Raw genomic sequence first — 9428 nt, 5'->3', positions numbered from 1 at the left:
TCCCGGGCGGCGCCGGGGAACACGCCGCCAATGAACCGGCCCGCCCGGGCAGACTACATATCCCAGCGGCCCTCGCGCCTCCACGTCCCGGCGCTACTTGGAACTACGGCGGCCGCGGGGGGGACCAAATTAGCAGGAGCGCCCTTGGAGCGGCCGGGCGGGGGTTCCGCTCCCGTCTCCCGAGCTGTCCCGTTCGGGTCGCCTTTGCCCAAGATGGCCACAAGGGACTGCCCCTACTCTGCCGGAGGACAGGGATGGGTCTGCCCTCGAGTGGCATCACACTCCCCGCGGGCCGTCCCGCCCTCCTGTGGATCCCAGGTGCCTCTGTGTGGGGGGGCTCTGCCCAGGCGGCGCAAGGCCTCGCGGCCTGGGCCCAGCTCGGACGAGGAGCGCCGGTGGCTTCTGAGCTGTTTGGAAATCCCCTCAGACAGTTCTTTATTTTTCAGGTATTTTACAGATCCCTATGCTGTCTGCCCGCGTGTTGGCTTGGCTGGGGTGAGAGTCAGGGCTGTTGTGAGGGCGTTGAGTGCTCCGTGTTTGGTTTCAGAAGGCTCTTGGCAGACTCAGCCTCTCAGGCTGTGTGGTTTCAACAGCTCCAGAGCTTAAGAGATCTGGGAGACTTTCAATCGCCTACCTTCCCATCACGGACCTCCCTGCTGTTCTCCAACAACTGCTCCTTTATCCCCATCCCTGGGTATGTGTGCAACCCGTTCACACAATCTCACACAAAAATACAACACTTCATCTGAATGGAGGCAAGTGGAAGGAAGACATGATAATCAAAAAATGAGGAACAGTGAAAAACACATTTCACATAGTATGTGAAGGCAGTAATTTTTCATGTAATTAAAACTAGGATTTGCTGAATGTACTGGGGTTGCCATTGAAAAGAGCTAGATAATATCTAAGTCAACATTTATGTTGGATTTATGCACCTCTGAGCTGTAGAGTAGAATTGCATCCACCTGCAGAAATGGAGAAAGGCTGAATTCTTCTGGGACGTGGTCCCTAAAGGCCCAGGTGACCCAGCATGTACTATCCTCAGGACTGGAGAGATTGGTGGGATTAGGTGGTCAGTCACATAAACTTTCTCGACCATGGCTGCTTGGAACATGAATCCCTTCATGCTACAAAACCATTTTCAGATGGTCCCTGGACTGTCTCCTGCTGTGCCCTGGGATTTGATGGCCCCGGGACTGACCGAGCCTGGCACATCCTCTGGTAAATCAGGGTGAATTAATTTCAGTTAATTTATTTGTGCAAGCTTCTTTAAATAGGAAGCCAGAAATGCTGATTGTACTTTGCAGCTGTTCACAACGGTCTCTTGAGTTTTCTAATCAGAAATTCTCTTTTTCATATGCTGGTTCTCTCCAAATGACAGTTCTGATCCAAGTACTTGACAGCCATTGCCCGTGACTGCTGCTTTGCTGAGTGACTGGCACACAGTAGCGTGGTTAAAGCTGCACTGCTCCAGGGTGCTGATTTTGCCCGTCTGAGCTGTGCCATGTGCTGCCCAGCAGTGTCTGATGCAGCCCTGGGAAGATTCAGATAAGCCCCAAAGACATCAGGAGTCAGATGTGGAATCATGCCACTACAGTTGTTCTGTGTTTAATTAGTGTGCAAAGCCAACTAAAAAGAAAGGTCAGAGAATAAGTAATGATAAATGCAGCAATTCTTTCTGGAACATGAGTTTGCTCAGCATTTCTCCAGGAGGAGATCCCAGGCGTATCAATGGAGGGAAATTCCTAAACTAATTGACATATTCGGTCCTCTCAAAGCATCAAATATATCAGGCAAACATGAGAGGGTCGAGTACCAGTTGCTATCTGATGGCCACTCATTTGGGGGTTAGAGCTGCCTTGAGGAGTTGCAGTAAACATCCACGTGCTGTGGTGCTGCCTTTTGTCTGGTGGTAACTTCTGAAGCCACTCTCAGCCAAATGAGATGGAGGAACAGACCTTTAAAACCCTTGGGGTTCTTACAGGCTTTATGGAAATCAAGGGAAGTTTCCGGAGACCCAGGCTGGGGTGGGTTTTGCACAGGCAATAGTTTGGGACCTGGCAGTGTTGCTGTGCTGCTCCAGCAGTGAAGGGGCAGGGAGGGATGACACAGAACAGAGGCGAGATCTTGGGGCTGTCAGAGACTCATACTGAGCTGAACGGAGACTTCCAGCAAGGAGCTGAAAGGACACAAACCTGAAAACTCTGAGAAAACTCTGGTTTGCTTGGTTTGCTTGTTTTTTTTTTTTTCCCAGAGGCATAAACCTGATCTTCTGAGTCCTGGTGTTTACCCAAAAGTGATGGTAGTTTTTGCAGCCTTGGGGCATTTACTGGCTATCCTTTCTTCCTGAAATTCCTTGACTCTGCAAGTGATTTGGTGGGACCATGCACAGAGGGCTGGGTGTGCTAAGGCCTGGGAGCAGTCTGAGGAGCTGCAGTTTGGGATCTCCTGCTGTGGTGCCAGCAGCAGTGTGACAGTGGGGCTGTGGAACACTTGGTGCACACAGGGAGCAGCAAATGCAGCTCTCAGGGGGACCTTCACACTGCCTGTCCTACAGCCTCCAGGTCTTGTTGCCTTCCAAAAAGCAGCAGATCTGATGGAGCCAAACATGCGCTAGGGCTGCTGCTGCTGCTGCTGCTGGGAGCTCTGCGCTCCCTCGGTCGCGCTGCCCACGCAACGCGCCCACGCAGAGCACAGGGGATGGATGAATTCAACCTGGGCATGTTGCATCACAGAACTTTCATAAAACACTCTGTTTAACACTGAGCCAATTCAGGGGTGATTCATCTTTGTTCCTGCAAACAGATGCTGGTATGGGCATTTCTTGTGTGCCCTGCTGGAATTATGCAATGGTGACATTTTTTGGGGTAAACAAGCCACTCCTTTTCCTGACTCACTGTACAAATTAGGTGTTCTGATTCCTGAGGCACCCTCCAGTCCTCCCTGGCAACTCTTCCAGCCTAATGCAGTTTGTTTTTTTTTTTTTTTTGCATTTGGGAGACCACAGCTTTGTTGTTATTCTAAGATTTCATCAGGGCCCTGTGGAATGACTTACATATCTCAGGGATGCTTCCTATTCCTGTGGGATGTATCCCACCCTATCCCATGTCCCAGGGGTAATCTTCACCCACCATTTATTTTGGCCAAGCTGTCATGTTTTATTTTCATAGTAAACCACTTCAGTGTTATACTTTGTTTCCTTCTGCCTTTCCCACACAGACCTTGCACAGCAGTAGTTATTGCGTTGTAGTCATTAGGCGTCCTCAGTGGGTTTGGTGTTCCTGAGAAAGTCACATTTACATACTCTTATCTCAATGTACTGGGGTCCTTTACTGATAAACATTTGAGTTGCTTTTTCCTCTTTGCAAGTTGTCTTCTGTTAGAGTTTATTGACTAGAACACCTGACAGATTTTGGGTTTGTCAGTGAAAAAATACCCATAAATTCATATGCATTTAATTTTTGTGGGCTACATGACTACTCATTGCTTTTTTTTTGGGGGGGGGGGCATTAATGGGTAAAAACTGCTGTTAAATTGAAGGGTATTGCTGTTTGTAGAAATTGCTGAGACAAAGGTGCTTGCCTTTTATTTATTAACTTGGAAAACAACAGATTTTCCTCGCAGTCTGAAATAGCACTGCTGTGCTGAAATAGCACTTTCTGCTGCTGGCTCACAGAAGACAGCATGAGGTTTGTGGTCTTTTATGGAGGTTAGCAGTGGTCTGGATCAAAAACAGAACCTGAGCAGTTGGTCTTTGTTCTTTGGGTTCAGAGACAGGAGAAATTAAACTGCACTTCAGATTTCTTTGACTGGCTTTGTGTACCAGAACTTCCCTTACATGAAAGACAGATATTTTTGTAAGAAAGCAAATCAGCTTTTTCTCAGTGCCCAGAAAAGGTTGTATTTCTGCTTTGAATATTTTTCAGAGTGAGTTTTAAATGGCAACGTTAAAAAAAAATCTCCAAAGATGAAATTCCTGCCAGTTAAGTTAAGGCAATTAATCATCTAGTGGAAACTTGTCATTCTACACGAGGGAGGGATGGGCTTGTCCAGAGGGCTCCGAACTCACCTCAGACATCTCTCCTGGGTGGTGAAGGGATGAGCTGATAACGTGAGCTGAACACCAAAACTCTGGGCACCTGAAGTTAGGCAAGAGGAGTCAAAGGGGTCTGATAAACAGCACTGTTCAGCTTTTGGGCACTGGCTAAATAACCTTGACAACAGCATCTCTAAAAAATGAGCTGTCCAGATGCAATATGCTGAGGACATGGCTGAGCATTCACAGCCAGCAGCGCCATTTCCTTCCTCCATTTCAAGTGAAAGAAAACCAAGCAGGTCTGTAACAGCTGGGAGCAAAGAGAGACTGGAGAGGCAAAGTGGGTTATGAACAGCAACTCTGTGTATCACATTATTTCTTTGCCATGTTTTCCTCTATGGGAAGCCAGTAGGAAACAGATGTGTGAATCCCACTTGGATGTGCCCACTTGGATGTGCCCTGTCCCAGCTGAGGAGGAGCTGCTGGTGGCAGCCGGACAGGGACAGCAGGGAAGGACAAGTGTTTCCTCAGGCAGGTTTGTTCCAGCTGCTCAGGCACTGCTTGTCACTCAGTGCCTCTGGGAGCAGGAGCTGCAGCTGGGTTCACCCTCCTGGGAACCTCCCACACCCAGTCCTGGCACCCCTCTGTGTCTCTCTCTCTCTCTCTCTGTTGTTCTGACACACGTGGCTCATTGCTTCTGCCTCAGCCTTTGCTGACAGCGGTTCAAGGCCACAGGATCATATGATGGGTGCTCCCTCTCCCTGTGTAGTTACGCAGGAGTGTCTCTGTGTTTCAAGAACAAAAAGCTGGGTTTTGGCTGGCAGCTGCTGAACTGCACTGTGCCTTTGTGTGCTGCAGGGACTGCGAGTGCAGAGTGCTTTCTCAAACATTTCATTAGATTTCTCTGTCTTCAAGGCAAGTGTGTGTTTTCAGGCAAGAGCCAGATGCAGAGAAGCCCTATAGGCATTTCTGAGCAATGAATCCCTTCCCTGTGCCCCTTCCCTGTTTCCCTTCCCTGCTCATTCTTTTGGCAGTTGGCAGAGGCAATAGAATGGACTCAGACACCAAGAGGAAGAATGGTCTTGTTTTACTATTAACATTGAGGCAAAACAGGAATAAAAGGATACATTTGGTAAAACAATAAGCTTATTACTCTCTTGGCTTTAGCAACAAGTAAAAATAAGCAAGATAATGCATCTAATCATTACTATATGAGCCAGAGAGGGAGAACAGTGGCTGAGGAAGATACATCACCAATTGCCTGAACACTCCACCATCAGGCAGAGCCCGCAGTGCCTGGGCAGCCCTGCCCTACAGCAAGGGCCTGGAGAACCCTTCCAGCTATTGGGAAATCCCACGTGGGGCTTCCACCCATGGCTGAGCTCTCCAGCCCACCCAAAAACGGGGTCCAGCTTTATAGGCCCAAATTGACAACTCCAAATGACTTGTTTACGTTTTTGTGCAGAAAACATCTGATGGCCACCTGGGGACAGGGCTTGGCCAGAGCCCAGGCCACAGCCAGGAGGGTTTTGCCTAAAATATTCTACTGACAAGTCTCTATGGATGTCTGTAGGGAAGATTTCTCAATATACCCTACAAGGTTATACAAACATCTCTACAACACCCAGTTTGGCATTAAGAATAACTAATATAAGTGTTTTAATAATCTATTTTTAACTAAAGAACCTTGATGGTATTAATAGCATCATGCTCAAGATTCATCTTATAAGTCCCCTCAGGCTTAGGCCTGCTGTTCAGGCCTTAGCATATCACTCATGCACTGATCCTGGGCTGAACTTGTCCCTGCTCTGGGACCAGCTGGCACACCCAAGAGTCCAGTAGAGGTGTGAAAAAACAACCTGTGCCCCCCAGGCAGCTGGGCCTTGGGCTGCAGGAGGGGTTTGTGCAGGAGGAGTGTATTGGTCCTGTAGGGCCCTGGAGCAGCCCTTCCCCGCTGCTGAGCCTCCTGGAGCACCAGGTCCTCCCCCAGACCTATGCTCTCAAGCTTGATCCAGCCCCAAAGCACTGCAGTGGAGGTGCCTGAGGGTTTGTCCTGTCCTTTTGTCTTATTTTCCGTTAGGAATGTGGCAAAAGGCATGTGGTGTTCTACAGTGCTGTACTCTGCAGATGGCACAGAGGTTTCCTGTTGTTGGAGGTGGCTGCAGAGCCATGGGAAATGAGTGTCAGGGCCTGTGGGCACTTGTGGGTCAAATATTTTTGCCCTGTAAAAGCTTGGTGTTGTTTTAAACCCCTGAAGTACAAATTTTGATTCTCTGCTTGGAAATAAAGGCAACAGGAATACAGAACCCACTTCCTTGTGTATAGCTTTAGTAACAGTGAACATTATTTCTTGGTTTAAAGTAATGGAATTGCAAATTCATCCTGTGACAAGTTTTCTGTCCATCCCTGCTTTGTTCCATAAGGCAGCCATGCTGTCCTTGGAGTGGGAAGCAGCCCTGCCTTGGAAAGCCACTATTAAGCTGAAACCAGTATCTTGATCAATATTTTTCCAGTGAATCCTCATAAGGGATGGGAGAGAATGGGCTAAATGATAAAATGAAAGTCAGGTGAGCGGCAAGCTTTCCCCAAAACATCAGTCAGACTTGTGGAAAGCTTGATCCTGGTCCAAACCAATGCAGCAAAGCCAAAATCAGCCCGAGAAGTGCAGACTTATGTCTTCCAGCATTTGGTGACTGTGGGTGACATTGAGAAGTACTCCTCTTCCTAATCCTTCAGTTCTGTGGGTATTGATTTGTGTACAGAGACACCATTAGTTCCTGGGAATTCCCCACAGGAAGTCCATGTAAGGACCAGCTGCTGGAAGGGTTGGCCTTGCCCCCCGGGGTTTCAGCTGCAATAGCTGGGATCAAGTCCAGTCTGAGGGACAAAGAGGGGATGTGTAAAACCAGATTTAAGGAAAATGGAAGCATGGCTTGTCCTGAAGTTGTCTTTCAACATTCTCACTGGGTTAAACTGTTGAGGGCTGCCGGACTGACAGAGGGGACTGGGGCAGGTTCTGGTCATCTGTGAGATGGAGTTGGGATAGACACAGGAATGCCACCTGTGGGTGGGAAGGGCCCACGTGCCCCTGTGCCTCACCTGTGCTGCACAGGGAGCGAGGGCTGTACTGTCCCCCTGCCCTGGCCCCTCTGGCAGCTCTGCAGGGGAGAAGACACTTCCTGCATGCAGAGAGATACCTGCAGGGAAGGGACTTCTCCTGTTGCAAAGAAGATTTTTTGTCTTGAACATGGGGAGGCCCTGGCACAGACTGTCCAGAGCAGCTGTGGCTGCCCCATCCCTGGAAGTGCCCAAGGCCAGTTTGGATGGGGCTTGGAGCAGCCTGGGACAGTAGAAGGTGTCCCTGCCCCTGTTGGGAGGTAGAGTGGGATGGGATTTGAAATCCAACCCAAACCATGCTGTGAGTTCATGATTTTCTCTGGAGGGAGCCACTGGGGATTGCCCTTATTAGTCAAATCTTACAACTGAAGTTAACCCAAATGTCCTATTAATGGCATTTAGTGGGTGCTATGGGGTCTGAGTGAGCATTTTGTACAGTATTTGTGACATTACAAGTACAGTCATTTTTAGCACTACTGGAGATTGCACTGATGCAGGCAAGAGGAAGGCTCTGTTGAAACAGGCAAGGGGAAAACAAAAGCGGGGAGAGTTGAAGATGCTTGTCCCAAGTCAGATGTGAGTGAATCTCCAGATCCTGAGCCCAGCCCCAGCCCTAATCCCCTGGTTCCCTCTGCTTGGGACCTGGTAATTAAAATCAAGGATAATTTTCTGAGACAGACAAGTGGAGGATGGTCATAGAAAAGGAAAGGCCACCAAGTCAAGCAGAGAGACTGAGTCATGCCTGTTACTGAAAAATGAGAGTCCTGAGGCCTGGCAACAGCTCTCAGTGCACCCAGTATGGAGGAACCCACAGCTTGCAGTGGGTTGGAGAAAAAGGAAAAATGTGTGGACTACAGGGACAGCGAGTGTCCTCCCTGCACGGTGCCATCCCCTCCTCAACCCCAGGGTTTTGGCCATGGCAACTCTGCACAGCATAGCTTTCCCTGCCAGTGTGCAGGGGTGCATATGTCCAGAGCACTGGATGTCTTGAACCCTGCACAAAAATACACCAGGGTGATCAGGGTGTCCAACACAGAGTCATGGAATCATTAAGGTTGGAAAAGACATTTTAAGATTATTCAGTTCAACTGTTAACCCAGGTCCACCACTAAACTGTGTCCCCAAGTACCACATCTACACATCTTTTTAATGCTTCTAGGGATGGTGAGCCCACCACCACCCTGGAAAGCCTGTTCCAATTCCTGACAATCCTTTCCATGAAGAAAATTTTTCCTAATATCCAACCTAAACATCTTCCTCTGCCATTGGCTGGAGCACCACATGGACACATGAACCCCTGGGCTGCTCTTTGAAAATCCCCAGGCATGGCCATCCTGCTCTGAACCCGAACAAAAGCACTGCTGGCCACCCTACAGCCAGCCCCACTGTCTGCCCTGTTTCTGTCCCTGTGGGGGTGAGGAGCAAGGGAGGCTCCCCAAAACCATATTCCCACATAAATGGTCCTTCACTGGAGACATCTTCCTTGCCCATTCTGCCTCTTCCCACCTGGGGGATGGGGTGCTTCCAGGTTGAAAATATGATGAATTTTGTAATTAGAAAAGTTTGCAGCTCAGGGTCTGGCTGGGAAGGTCCCTCCCTGAACCCACAGCACCCTGACCTGTGGGAGCCCTGGTGGGTGGGTGATCCTGAGAGCGCTGGCACCGTGGTCCGTGCGGTGCTCCTGGGCTGCAAGGGGCTCCCTTCCCTCTGCTGTGGGGTGCACAAGCCAGGCTTCCCCAGTGTGCCTCCCAGCACAACCTCCAAGGTAGCAAATATCTGTCTCATGTAACAAACCCCACTGGACCCCATGAGCTGGAACAGAGCCACATGTTTTCTTCCCTGGCATCAGATGTAGCTCAGGATGTTCCTGCCTCACCCCAAGGCCTCATCCAGATGCTCCCAGGCTTTTAAGGTTATAAAAATATTCTGCCCTCCTCAAGCCCTGATGTGAGGTTGTGGCCACGAGCAAACCAGCGGGGAGTGTCCAGCTCAGCCCATCCTGTTCTGCTGGCTGAGCTGGGCAGGAGGTGCTGGCACCACCGTGTCTGTGCCAGGTTGCCTGTGACAGAGGTGTGGCATTGGAGCAGAGGATCCCAGCTCCATCTCCTGGTGCCGGGCGAGCTCTGAGGGCTGAGTCCTTCCAGAGCTGAGGGTGAGGTGACCCTTCCCAGGCACAGGTCCTCCCAACCATGAGTGCTCCTGGAGGTCTCCTGGCACCAGTTTGGTGGGGATGAGCCTCCTGGCACAGGTAGGCGTCTCAGGAGAAGAAGAAGGG

The 9428-nt window shown here is 49.8% G+C and overlaps 1 protein-coding gene across 1 annotated transcript in view; it reads left to right on the top strand.

Annotated features, from left to right (window-relative positions):
* The first annotated feature begins 342 nt into the window (after positions 1-342).
* TP53INP2 (tumor protein p53 inducible nuclear protein 2) overlaps positions 343-9428 on the top strand; it is a 46280-nt gene continuing 37194 nt past the window's right edge. Inside the window, exon 1 of the mRNA XM_084217724.1 lies at positions 343-446. The gene's annotated coding sequence lies outside the window, so the exon portion shown is untranslated. The remainder of the gene's footprint in view (positions 447-9428) is intronic.

This window comes from Fringilla coelebs (genome assembly GCF_963513975.1).
Source record: "Fringilla coelebs genome assembly, chromosome: 18".
Taxonomy (NCBI): Eukaryota; Metazoa; Chordata; class Aves; order Passeriformes; family Fringillidae; genus Fringilla; species Fringilla coelebs.
This window is presented reverse-complemented; position numbering and strand designations above follow the sequence as displayed.